Source organism: Gossypium hirsutum, chromosome D03, assembly GCF_007990345.1.
Source record: "Gossypium hirsutum isolate 1008001.06 chromosome D03, Gossypium_hirsutum_v2.1, whole genome shotgun sequence".
Lineage (NCBI taxonomy): Eukaryota > Viridiplantae > Streptophyta > Magnoliopsida > Malvales > Malvaceae > Gossypium > Gossypium hirsutum.
In genome coordinates this window covers 46,659,690-46,674,121 of record NC_053439.1, presented here as the reverse complement: position 1 = coordinate 46,674,121, position 14,432 = coordinate 46,659,690, and positions in this window count along the sequence as shown.

Below are 14,432 nucleotides of genomic sequence, written 5' to 3'. Positions count from 1 at the left end.
GAACAAAGTGTAGATCAATATCTACGTGCTTCATTCTAGCTTGATGTGTAGTATTAGCAGTAACTGAAACCGCAGTTGAGTTATCACACCAAACAATGGGTGTATGAGAAGTCTTTACTCCAAGTTCTTCAAGAAGATGTTGCAAGCCAATAAGTTCAGACACACAATTAGCAAGACTACAGTACTCTGCTTCAGAAGATGATCGAGATACAACTGATTGCTTCTTTGCAGACCATGCCACGGGGGTTGACCCAAAGAAAATGCAAAAACCCAATGTAGAACGTCTATCTTCAATCGAAGAAGCCCAATCGGCATCAGAAAAGGCAACCAAAACAGGGTCACCGATGTGATACATAGACCATGATGAAGAGTGCCAATGAGATATCGAAAAACACGTTTTACAGCTTTCCAATATGTATCCAATGGATTGTTCATATATTGGCTAAGTTTGTTGACACAATAACAAAGATCAAGACGAGTGAGGCAGATATACTGAAGTGAGCCAACAATACTTCGGTAAAGGTGTCCATCGGAAAATGGTGACCCATCAGTGGAAGATAGCAAGGGACTTTCAACCATAGGTGCTGGAGCAGGAGAAGCACCAAGAAGTCCAGCTGTAGATAGTAAATCAATGATGAACTTGTGTTGTGTTAGGACAAGACCCGAAGAATTACGAGTAACTTCGATGCCAAGAAAGAAATTGAGATTACCAAGATCCTTTAAGAAGAACTAAGCATGCAACTGTTGCACAACATTAGAAATTTTACTAGGAGAACTTCTCGTAATAACGATGTCATCAACATAGGCCATAAGATATAGTTTTGAACAAGAAGAGAGCCGAACAAACAAGGATGAATCAGTCTTGGAGGGCTGAAAACCAAGTTTACCAATAAGAAAACTACAAAGAGTATTGAACCATACTCTAGGAGCTTGACGTAACCCATATATGGCATTCTTTAATTTGCAAACGAGTTGAGTACCATTGTCATCAAAAATTTCAAAACCTGGTGGTTGAGTTATATAAATCTCTTTATCAAGGAAACCCTTAAGAAAAGCATTATTTACATCTATTTGTCTTAAGGGCCAATTATTCATCACTGCTAAAGTTAAAACAGTACGAATGGTAGTCGGGCGAACAACTGGACTAAAGGTTTCGACAAAATCCGATCCAATTTGTTGTGAGAAACCTTTTGCCACCAATTGAGCCTTATACCGATCAATAGAGCTATCTGACTTTTTTTTGGTTTTAAATAACCATTTACAACCCACTGCTCGCCTGTTAGGTGGTAGAACACATAAAGTCCAGGTCTCATTTGCCATCAAAGCACTTAACTCATCATGAACTGCTGCCTGCCAGTGTGGAAACCTCGTGGCAATATGTATGTCAGTAGGGATATCAATGGAAGAATTGATTGCCTCCGTAAGGTATGTTTTTTATTTGAAGATACTTGCTTTACTACGAGTTAGCATGGGATGTTGATTAATACTGGGTTAGGGTAATAAAGATGAGCAAGACTTGCGATTAGTGATAGGTGCAGATGGTGTAGGTGAAGATAAGGGGCATAAAGGAGACGTTAAATTGGTGGATAGTGTTGTGGTGGGATCTATAGGAGTGGGAAGATTGGTGGGTGGTGTTGTGATGGGGTCCATAAGAGTATGAAGATTGGTAGGTGGTGTTGTGGTGTGACCCGTAGAGATAGGAGAATGTATGTGGGATGAAGGGTTGTGTGTAGGAGATAATGAAAGGTGAATAACGTGTGGGGGTTGTAAAGGGGTATTGGGAAAGGGATTAATAGTAGGTGGTGGTAAAGGGAACATGGGTGTAGAGTAATATATAGTTGACAGAGGTGGCAGATTTTTTTTAAAGGGAAATTCATTTTCTAAAAAGGTTACATTGCGTGATATGATTGTTTTACCATCAGGGGTTAAGCATTTATAGCCTTTGTGAATGGGAAAGTATCCAAGAAATGTACAGGAGGTCGATCGAAAGTCTAATTTATGGGAGTTATATGGTCTAAGGTTTGGAAAACAGAGACAACCAAAAACACGAAGAAAAGTATAATCAGGTTTTCGAACAAATAGTTTTTCATAAGGTGAAATATTACCGAGAGGTGTAGATGGCAACCGATTAATAAAAAATACAGCACTACTGAAGGCATCGTACCAATACGATAGAGGCATAAAGGCATGAGCAAGTAGAGCAAACCAGTGTCAACAATGTGTCTATGCTTGCGTTCAACCAATCCATTCTGAGTCGATGTATGAGAGCAAGAGAACCGATGAAGAATGCCATGCTGCTGATTATAAGAATTAAGTAGGGGTGTTCATTAGGTTAATCGACCAGTTAACCGACCCGAAATAACATTAACCGAATTAACCGACCTTTTAAAATCTTTAATCGTTAACCGAACCGAAATTGTTTTCAAAAAAATTAACCGAACAGAAATTTTTTCGGTTAATTCGGTCGGTTAACCGAATTAACCGAAAATTATATGTTTTTTTTTTATTTTTGGTTAAAAATTAACCAAATTAACCGAATTAACCGAATTACCCGAATTACCCGAGTTAACCGAATTAACCGAATTACCCGAATTAACCGAATTAACCAAATTGAATCACTACATAATTAAATTATTTTTAGACTTTTAGACTTTAGTTTTAGTCTTAGTTTTAAAATTTTATTTTTATTTATTAAATTATTTGTAATTTAATTTTATGATTGGGTAATTGGGTTGGGTTAAATACTTGGGTTTAGATTGGGTTTAGATGAATAGTGGGCTTATTTATATATTATAATTTTATTTATTAATTTTTTCGGTTAACCGAAAAAATTCGGTTAACCGACCGGTTTCGAACCGAATTAACCGTTAACTGAAAAATTAAAAAATAATTAACCGACCCCCGACCGAAAAAATTCGGTTAACCGACCGATTAACCGAATTCGGTCGGTTAACCGAATTTTTTCGGTTTTACCCGAATTTTGCACACCCCTAGAATTAAGTGCCTTAAATTCTCTTCCATTATCAGATTGAAGGGTTTTCAACTGACAACCAAGAAGCCTTTCAGCCTGACTATGAAAACTCATAAAGGCAGCCAAGACATCTGATTTATTTTTAAGAAAATAAACCCAAGTGTACCGAGTATAAGCATCCGTAAAGGCAACATAATAACGATACCCATTTGAAATCATTGGAGCTGGCCCCCATACATCCGTAACAACAAGCTCAAGGGGAGAATTATACACCGTATGAGACAGAGAAAATGGTAAATTATGTTCTTTTCTAAGATGACACGCAACACAGTTACTAAGTTCTTTATTGCCATGAATGGAAACATTACAATCCTTTAAAGCTTTCTTTAGTATTGAGCTATATGGATGACCCAAACGTTGATGCCACAAGTCCAAAGGAGTACGAGCCTCCGCAGTGCAACAGCGAGAAAAAAATTCAGATGAAAGAGCGAATGACGGTGTAGATGGCAATCGATACAGCCCATTGTGAATAGAACCTTGAAGAAACACATCACTTGTCTTTAAATCACGAACAAGACAATAATTAGGATGAAATTCAAAAATAACATTATTGTCCCTTGTAAACTTTGACACTGATAACAAATTTTTTGTTATTCCGGGGACATAAAGGAGAGAGTTCATATAAAGTGGACGAATAGAAGACAAGAGTGATGACTGACCAACATGAGCTATAGGTAAAGAATTTCCATTACTAACAAACACTTTACCTGAACCGAGGTAAGGAACACTAGAGGTTAAAGAAGTCTCGGAACTGGTCAAGTGATGAGTGGCACTAGAGTCAGGGTACCAAGCATTATCATCTAGGATAGCTGGAGTTGCAATATGCGTTTGAGGAGTTTGAGAGACTGATCCTGTGGAAGCATTTGAAGTCCCAAAAATAGTAGTAGCACTTGGTCCTAAGGTATTAGCGCCAGTAGGCCAAGATGAAACAAATGGATTCTGACCAGTTTGTGGAGGAAGTCCCGTATTCAAATGTGTATTTGGACTAGGTGTCATGGTGGACCCAATTAATCCTGTGTGCATCAAGGCAGTTGTATGATAAAGACCAGGAGTAGCCCAATATGAAGCATTACCACCCAAAAGAAATGGAGGGGCACACATGCTGTACATAGCTTGAACCGGCAATGAAGTGGGCATTGATACGACAGATGGTGGTGATGGAAATGGTCGAGAAGTATTTCCTTTAAAGGACGGATCAAACCTATGGTAACATCGGTCAACAGTGTGGCCAATTTTACCACAAAGTTGACATTGAAGACGAGATGACGATCGACCCTTCCCTCTACCTCGAGAACCTCCACCAGACGACGGTCTGTAACTTGGAAAAGCAGATGGCGAAGAGGCAGTAAAAGCAGTATTAGACTCAACAATATTAGCTAATGGAGGAAGTTCAGTTACCATAGATTGTTGACGGGATTCGGCATCAAGTAGCATTGTAGAAACAACATAAACTGTGGTCGGTGTGGGAGTGGCAGAAATAATAGTGATAATAAAGTCAAATTCAGAGGGAAGTCCATTGAGAATGGTTGTGACTTGTTCAGGTTCACTTATAGCCTCCCCACAACTTGCAAGTTGCTGGCAAATAATTTTGATTTCATAAGGTAGTCCTTCATTGCTAGATCCCTTTTTTTAGAGTGTAATAACCGACGGTAATACATGAGCCGTGATGTAGTTTTGCTTCCAAATGGAGTTGTGAGAGCACTCCAGATTTGGGAGGCGGAATCAAGACCAATTAGATGAGGAAGAACAGTGGGGCCAACAGAAGAAAGCAGCCAAGAGGCAAGAGCGCTGTCCTGCTGCTAATACACTTCAAAGGCATGGTTGATCTTGACACTCCCAGATGAATCCATAACAACCCGAGGCGGTGGCTCAATCGAACCATCAAGATACCGCTGGAGTTTGAAAGATTTGATAGCAAGAAGAATCTGTTGTTTCCAAAGCAGAAAATTTGTATCATCCAAAATGAGAGTAAGTTTCTTAGAGGAGAACATCTTACTGCCGAAAGAAGAATCAGTAGAGGTTGAGAAAGAACCGTCATCCACCACCAACGATGGTGGGTCAGACTGAGGAGAGGAAGGCATTGAAAACCTGCTCAGATACCAAGTTAGAAAATTAGAATGACATAATAAGAATAAAGATGATGACTAATAATATGATTCTTTTGTGCATTTTCCATCTCACAAACATTACAAACAGTAATAGATTTATACATGAAGATAGTAGAGAGAAACCATGATACGTGTCAACAAATCATTGACAAAGGTTGTTAAGAAATGTGCTGATGACATCTCATTGAGTTGGTTGAGATAAAATCACACGTGTTGATCTTTTGATGATGCAACAATTTTATGGTATTGAGAAATTCTGTTGCAGTATAATATTTGACATGGGGATCCACGATGATGAAAGCCGAGGACTATATTTTATTTTAACAAAAATTTAGGTCACAACTCTAACATCATTAATTAATTTAAAAAAGTGATGAAAGCGTAAAAATTCTGATCCAAAGTTAACCCATAAAAATTGTAAAAAGAATATAATTCTGATGTTCAGAAAATCAATGATTTGAATTTTTTTCCAATTAAGTTTTGAAACTTTGTATTACCCACATGTATAAAATTTTAATTTTCAACTCAACTTAAATTGTAAATTTATTAATTTTAGATATTTATACGATACGATATAATAAAATATAAGTAAAATTACACAGTATAATTTTAAAATTAAAACATATTAAATAATAATGAAAAAATGAAAAAAAATACTAAATGATTTTACTAGACTTTTGTGCTGTAAAATATATGAACCCATTTTATAAATCACATATGCATGAAAAGACCAAAGCTGAAATATGAAATCAAAAGGCGTGCAAGTGGTTTAATGATAAAATGTGTTTCCAAAAAGGCGTTGGGATTTTCAATATGACGGCGAGAAAATTAAAGTACCACTTCAAAATTGACGCATTCTATCTCAAAATTGAAATCCATCTCAAACGGTGACATGGTGAAGCTATGAGCAATGAAGTGGGATAAGTATCAAACAATCATGCGAATTCATCAAAATTTTAAATTTATCATTTTTGGTTTATCTTCTATAATTTTAAAATGAATTTATAACTTTTGATTTTAAATTTATTTATTTCAAATCTAATTAAATTCTTTTTTATTTTAAAATTTTGGAGTGCTTTTAAAGGATATTAATTAATTATAAACATGTTTATTTTAACAGTGAAATTAATCCTTGAATTAGTCTATTATCATATAATATAAATAAAAAGTTAAATTTTTATAGGGGTAAACTTTGGACTAAAATTTATTTATATAAATAACATAAAGTTTTAATTCATAATATTATTTTATATTATAAAATAAATCTAGTTAATTATTCAAAACTAAAGTATATTCAAATTATTAAAACTAGGTAAAGATATTAAACTGGTTTCATAATTTAATGGAAATCAATGCAAAGTTTATATTTATTTGATGCATTGAAAATTATTAATTTAAATAATTAATAAATTTGATGATATAATTCGAGATTTTTGTAATCGGATCGGTGGTTGATCAATCAGTTTATCGATTTGTCGTTCTAATCAGTTTACTTGGTTCGATTAAATAAATTATTAAAAATATGGTAAAATCGATCTTTTTTACCTAGTTCAATCCGTCCATACCGATTTTTGAGTCTATCGGTTTAATGCCCTTCTCCAAACTAGTACTCTAGTCAATTCCCTATCTAACCGGTCCGACCAATTGATCCGGTCAAATTCAAACAACCTTAATATAATCTTATTAAAAATAAAAAAATTATGTATTTATTTTTAAAATTCTATTAATATATTACTATCTTTAATTTATTATTCGTATATAAACTTATACATTAAAATATATCAAATATTATTTTGGGTACATGAATTTTAATTATTACCTTAATATACATCAAATTCTATTAACAAGTTATTCAATTGTCAGTATAATATAATAACAAACAATAAAAAAAATATTTTCACTAATTCATATAATATCACAAAACAATAAAATTTACCTATAATAAGCACTTTAATTATATTATAAAAAATAACTTTATTATATATATAATTTATGCTTTTTATAAAGTAAATTCGAATTGTGTTGCCATTGTATAAAAATAAAATGAATTATTACATTCAAAATTAAAATATTTATAACTTATAAAATTTAAAATTATTTGAATCCGTCAGCTCCAACCTAGTTCGAAAAAATTCAAGTCTGAAATATACTCACCCGAGCCCATCTGTTTGCCAACTCTAATAATGATTTGTATGATGTGATTTTGGTACATTTAATTTGTTTTATATATTAGTTTTATTATATTTTTTACCATATTTACTTTTCTTGATACAATGTTTAGAATTATCCAGTCTTAAATAGGAGGATAATACATTTCAGCGTATTTAAATTCATGCCCTCCTACACTGATAATAGTACCGATATCAATCAAGTTATATTTCATTTAATTTAATTTTTTAAAGTATAGGGAAGAGCATAATCTCGTTTTATAGTATTTTCTTCAGTTATATTTCATTTTTCATATTCAAATTAAAGCATTAAAAATAATTTAATTTTTTATAAATTAGAGAAGATTTAAGAAATAAATTTTAAATTGCATGGGCAGACAGACGGCAAAAGGATTTTATTATAGTTTTGAAAAGAAAGAGATATTATTTATGCATATATTAAAAGAAGATAGGAAAATCAAGAATGAAAAGCACAGGAGAGTAAAGGGAAAGACGCCGCGCGTGTCACCAGTGTTTATACACCACGTCGGCCGTTGCCCAAATTTCTATATCCAAAGTGCCTCCCTCGCATGTTACCTTTGTCTCCGCACCCATTACCGCCTCCTGAGCGCAATCACCTTCCATCTGGAAATAGTAATTTTTGTTTTCACGTTTCTATCTGGCCCCTTGGGCTTTGCACCCACCACCATTCCCGCGCGTGTCCCTAACTTCCACTGTGGACCCATCCGTACCATGCACTTTGTACTTCACACGTGCCCCCTTGTGCTTGCTGTGGTTAGAAGCTGAAATGACACTCACAATTAATTAAATATTAAACTATATTATGACACAATATTTATGATAAAAAAATATGTGCAAATATATTTATGAGACATTAAATGAAAATTACATAAGGATTTAGTTAAAATAATTGGGTTAAAACTCCAAAGATGATAGTCACTTCTGTTCAATTATATTAAGATTTGATATTTTATAGAAGTAATAAGTTTTTAGTTATTTTTAAATGGTATTCTGTTGATTTATGATACTAACTCGATTACTAATATACGTTAGATATGTAATTTGTCACAATTTATTGTGGCAAATTAAAATCTTTTTGGTGCTTAACAAGTTTGTTTTTTTAGTCGTTTTATTTTTATGTATCGCATTTTTAATTTTATTAGCTTAGATTTATTTTATTGTAAAATAAGTGTTTTTATGCAGTTTTTAGTGCTTTGACGACTTGTAAGGCTAACTCGGGCCTCGGGCATGACTAATTGGTTATTTGAGTATGTAGGGTATCAATTTGGGCTTAAGTATGCAAGGAACAATGGTTGTGTCATGACATCAACATTCGACGTCGTGATTTACCACGAGTTACACTATTATTTACATTCATTTTTACACATAACCTTAGCTTGTTTAATAGTTAAATCAAAGCATCTTAGTATATATTTATGTTTTCATGCTTGAAGTCATAATTTATATTTTTCAGTTGTTTTTATTATACTTTAGATACTTAAATAAAGTTACATGGTCTTGTAGGACAAATCGGGAGCAAAAGATGCATATTCGGGTCGAAACTGCTACCTATGTTGCGACACCAAGACACTGATGTCGCAACACCAAAGACAGAAGCAAAAATAAGTCTTGGAGCGAAACTACCTGCTGCGTCGCGACACGCCACCAACCTATGTTACAAGCCTAGAAGACCAATGTGACTAAACGTTCTTTGTGCATAATCTTCCGGAATTGCTAACAATTCTACTTAATGAATATTTTTTTTATTCACATGATTGTGTCTGCTACATATCTATTTGATTTATGTTAATAGTGATATTGTTAAACATTTGGTAATGAGAATTACTTCTAAGTTGTTAGTAATGTAACTTTGTAAAATAATCTTAATTTACTTTAAAAGTTTTCAGGCATCAAACTATGAAGATTAAGTTGCATGTGTGATAAGAATCGTTATACCTTTAATATTTGACAATCATGTTCGTAGTAGTCATAAAATCTAAGGAATGTCTTCTTATTGAATGTTATGTGTCTAGACTTGGTTTGCTTAGGACAAGCAAAAAGTTAAGCGTGGGAGTGGTGATCTGCCATGATCTAGATTCTTATTTGCATTCATATTCACTAACTCTAGCTTGTTTAAAGAAAGAAATCAAGTCATTTTTTTATTAATTTTTTCTTCTCTTTTTCCCATATAGTGTTTTGGTTGCCTAAGGACAAGCAACAAGTTAATTGTGGTGGAGTTTGATCTGTCACGAATTACACTATTATTTACATCTCTTTTTACACATAACTTTAGCTTATTTGATAGTTGAATCAAAACATCTTAGTATATATTTATGTTTTCATGCTTGAAGTCGTAATTTATGCTTTTCAATCATTTTTATTATACTTTAGATACTTAAAAAAAGTTACATGGTCTTTTAGGACAAATCGGGAGCTACAGATGCATATTTGGGCCAAAACTGCTACCTATGTCACACTACCAAGACATCGATATTGCAACACTGAAGACAAAAGCAAAAACAAGTCCTGGAGCAAAACTGCCTGCTGTGTCACAGCACGCCCCCTGCTGTGTCACGACACCAACTTATATTGCAACATGGCTTCTGCACGGCCCGAAAATCCCTACACATGACAACTGCATTTTTTAGGAAAATTAAGAGTATTTTTCCTAATTGAACTTTAAATACTTCAATGATAGTTTAGGCACTTTAATATTTCGACTTTAGCCTATAGGCCATTGTAATCAGATTAAACACACAATTTTAGGGAGACATAAATTATTCTTAGGTTTTTATTTCGTTCTTAGTTTTTACTTAGTTTATTTTATGTTCATGTAACCGGAAGATCTTTTTCCAATGTTAGATGATCGTAAGCGGGTTGGAGCTGCACTTTTAGATTGATGAAATCCATGAGCATCTCTTTCCTTTATTCTATTCTTTATATCTCTTTATTTAACATTGTTAATTGAATGCTTGTATAAATATTAGAACCAATTTATGCTTTATACATATTTCACATGTTTCAATTATATTAACCTAATTAATTGATTGGAATGTAGAGTTTCTTAGTAGATCAGTTGGTTGGGAAAGGAATAACCTAAAACCTAGGCTTGACGACTTTAGGAAGTCATATAGGTGTGAATGAACTTGAAATCGGTATTGCCTATCCATGAAAACCTTACCCCAATTTGGTCTGGGATGTGACATCGAGAGATAGGTAGTTTTTATCGACTTATTAGGTTAGTTGAATGCTAAGAGACCCAACTAGGTTCATGACTAGCTGGTTGAATAGAGCCCTACATCAATAGTTAATTACGTAGAGCAATTGGATTTAGGCTGAAGGAGCTCGTGTAGTTGAAACAAGGAATAGGAAAAGTTGATACATTAACCTAAGAGTAGATATAGGTTTAGTTAAATTTAATTAGTTTATTATTATCATCTTGCTTTCAAATTAACACTACTAATTTGTAACTCAAGTAGATTAGTAATTATTTCCAGTAATTGGCTTAATAGTAGTTGTAACACCCCTAACCCGTATTCGTCCCCAGAACAGGGTTTAGAAGCATTACCAAGGTTTACCGATTAGACTCAAATATTTCATATTACTTCACATTCATATCAGCAATTAGTCATAAATTTATGATATCGTCCCTTATATGAGCACTCGAGGCCCAAAACATACATTAGAAACAAGTTGGGACTAAATCGAAAACATAGAGAATTTTTTGCAAAATCTCAAAATTTTTCTAAGGTACAAGGGACACACGCCCGTGTGGCCAAGTCACACGGCCAAGTGACACACCCATGTCTCAGGTCGTATGGTGTTTGAAGTACAATACATGGTCGTGTCCCCAGCCCGTGTAACTCTCTGACTTGCAATTCAATGCATGAGTCACACGACCAAGCCACACGCCCTTGTGCCAGGCCGTGTGATCAACTCTGAGCATTCTGTTTGAAATTTTAAGATGCAGGGGACACACGACCATGTCACACGCTCATGTACTAGGCCATGTGTCACACACGGCTGAGACACACGCCTGCGTCTCTAGCCGTTTGGACAAAATAAGATCATTTCTAAGCCTTATTTCTCACCCAATCTTGTCTTCCACCTACATTAACACTTAAACACATTCCCAATCTAATACAAGCCATTTAAACCAAGCCAAAACCAAGTCATATACATGATATTTGCATCACATGTATTCATATACTCAATCTTACCAAATTGATCAAATTTACATATATGCATATTTTACCAAATATGCTATCTTAATTCATTCATCCATGTGCTTACCATCATTTGACCATTTCAAACATACATCAAGTATATTAAGACTATTTACATATCAAAACATACCATTTAATAGTCATTCCAATGGCTAATTTCAACCAACATTACATTGCCATCAATGGTAAAATTTAACCTATACATGCCATTATTACCAAAATTAGTTTACTATTTATATATATACCGAAAAGTTCAGGGGATAGTGTGATGTAGCGTCGACTAGCATCCAACCTTTACGAGCCTCCGAGTACTATAAAACAGAAGAAATAAGACAGAATAAGCACTTAATACTTAGTAAATTTGTATAACGGGAAATTAACTTACCATTCATTTACTTATATAATAAACATGCATAATACATTCAAAGCAATTTGGTATTTAGCCTAACACATATAACCTAAACAAATATGTTAGTCATGTATTTCATGTGAATAACAAGAACAATGGTGAGCTTATCAGGTATTAGGTTTCCAAGTATTTCATACATATACATATAATAGTTTCATTTTGATTTCACATGTTCTCATGTCAGAATTTCACCTGTTGAATCATTTGAAATCTTAATGGATACTTGGGTAGTAGACCTAAAGTGTACAATACTATAAATCCGTCAATTCATATCCGAAAGTGCTTTTATGAGAACTTAAACAGAAATCTCTCTCTCAAGCACTATAACGGGAAGCTCATTGAGCCTTGTACAGGAAACTTATTCGGGCAATATAACGTGAAGCTCACAAAGAGCTTATAACGGGTAGCTCCGAAGAGTAATTAACGGGAAGCATCGGATAACCATATAACGAGAAGTTCAAGTGAGTACTAGTGGGAAGCTCACAAAGAGTTTTTAATCGAGAAGCTCATGAAGAGTTATATAATGGGACGCTCATAAGAGCTGCGGTGTGCCCGCAACACATGTAGGGTCACAACCGATCGGGATGCTCCGAAGAGCATTTAATGAGAAGATCGCAAGAACACTATAACGGGAAGCTTCAGAGGACTTGTAACGGGACGCTCTTTCAAGCTACAGTACATCCACAACATATGCAGAAACACTACCATTTCGGGAAACAGAACCCTGTATCCATCGAATCTCATTATCCAAACGAGACTTATTTATTTATTATGGATTTTCAGTTATGAGATCAATTACATACACATATATGACATTTACACAATTTACATATTCAACACTCAATATAAGAATATAAATATACACAATTAAGTTACATGAACTTACCTCAACAATGTTCGTGAGTTGTAATCTACTAATCTGTTACTTTTTTTTACCATAATCTAGCTCCGTATTTTGTCTTTCCGGATCTATACGAGTAAATTAACTCAATTTAATACAATTTAATACTCATTTCAATCCAATTTATATCTTATTCAAAAGTTTCATTTTGCCCCTATATTTTTGATTAATTCTAATTTCGTCCATAGGCTTGGAAAATAAAATTCATACAATTTAATCCTTATTGCAAGCCTAACCAAAATTTTCATATAACATTTACAGTCCATGTATTTCAAAAAATTCAAAAATTTTCCATGAATTTTACATATTTTCAATTCCTAAAATCACAATTTCATGAAAATTTACTTTACAAAAGTTGTTTATCTATGAAGAACCTTTTATTTTCTACCATGAATTTCAAAATTTCAGCATACTCATCTATGGAAATAATTTTATACTTTGATAACTTTGCAAATTGATCTCCAAACTAGATAGATTAGGTTATTACGATCTCGAGAATATAAAAATTACTAAAAACAGGACAAAAATTCATATCTAATTGAGCCAAAATAACTTGCTTGAAGTCACTTTCTCTTAGCTAGGGTTTCCATGTACTTTAATTTGGGGAAGATGATGAAATAAGATGATATTAGCTTATTTCCATATTTAATTAATTAAATTTCCAATTTAGTCCTTTTCTTTTTCTAATTTTCCATGGATGTATCATAATAAATATCTACTAACTCCATTTAATGGTCTAATTTCCATATAAGGACATCAAATTTTGAATTCTATGGCTATTTAATCCTTTTAGCTACTAGAACTCAACTTTTGCATTTTATGCAATTCGATCCTTTCTATAATTAAACATGTAATCAGTAAAATTTTCTTAACATAATTTTTATACGATATTCCTATCATAATTCAAACCATAAAAGAATATTAACAAAATTTTCTTTTCGGACTCGAATTTGTGGTCTCGAAACTATTGTTCCGATTTCACTGAAAACTGACTGTTACAGTAGTTTTTTCCAAACTGCAATCCCTTGGGTACGACCCTCGGAGTACTCTCAATACTTCGTTGTACTAATAAACTATATTACAATTTGACTCGTACACTTGCGGACATCGCCTAGTTTCCTAGATTTTTTAGTAGTATACACACTCTTAACGTTAGCACGTTGAGAGGCGGTCACATCACGACACTGAACTTCGAAGCATCAATGGCTGAAAATGGGGTTGACATCGCGAGGTTGGGATCTTGGCGTTGTGACGTCGTGATGTAAGCGTGACTAAAAGATGATGTCAGCAACCACAATAGCAGATTTTGAAAATACATTTTATTAAATATTTTACCCTAATGTATGCCCTAATTTGTGCCTATATAAACACTTTTATAACTTCATTAGAGGTTGATGTTGACAGTTAGACGTTAGACTTAGCTAGACTTATACAAACAAATTTTTTTACTTCGATTTTATTTAGTTTTATTTATGTTCGTTTAATCGGAACTTTTCTATTTCGAGTGAAGATGATTGCGAGAGGAGATTGCTTAGGAGTCGTGCATATATAAGAGCTTTCTCCTACTTATTGTCCTTTATTTATATTTT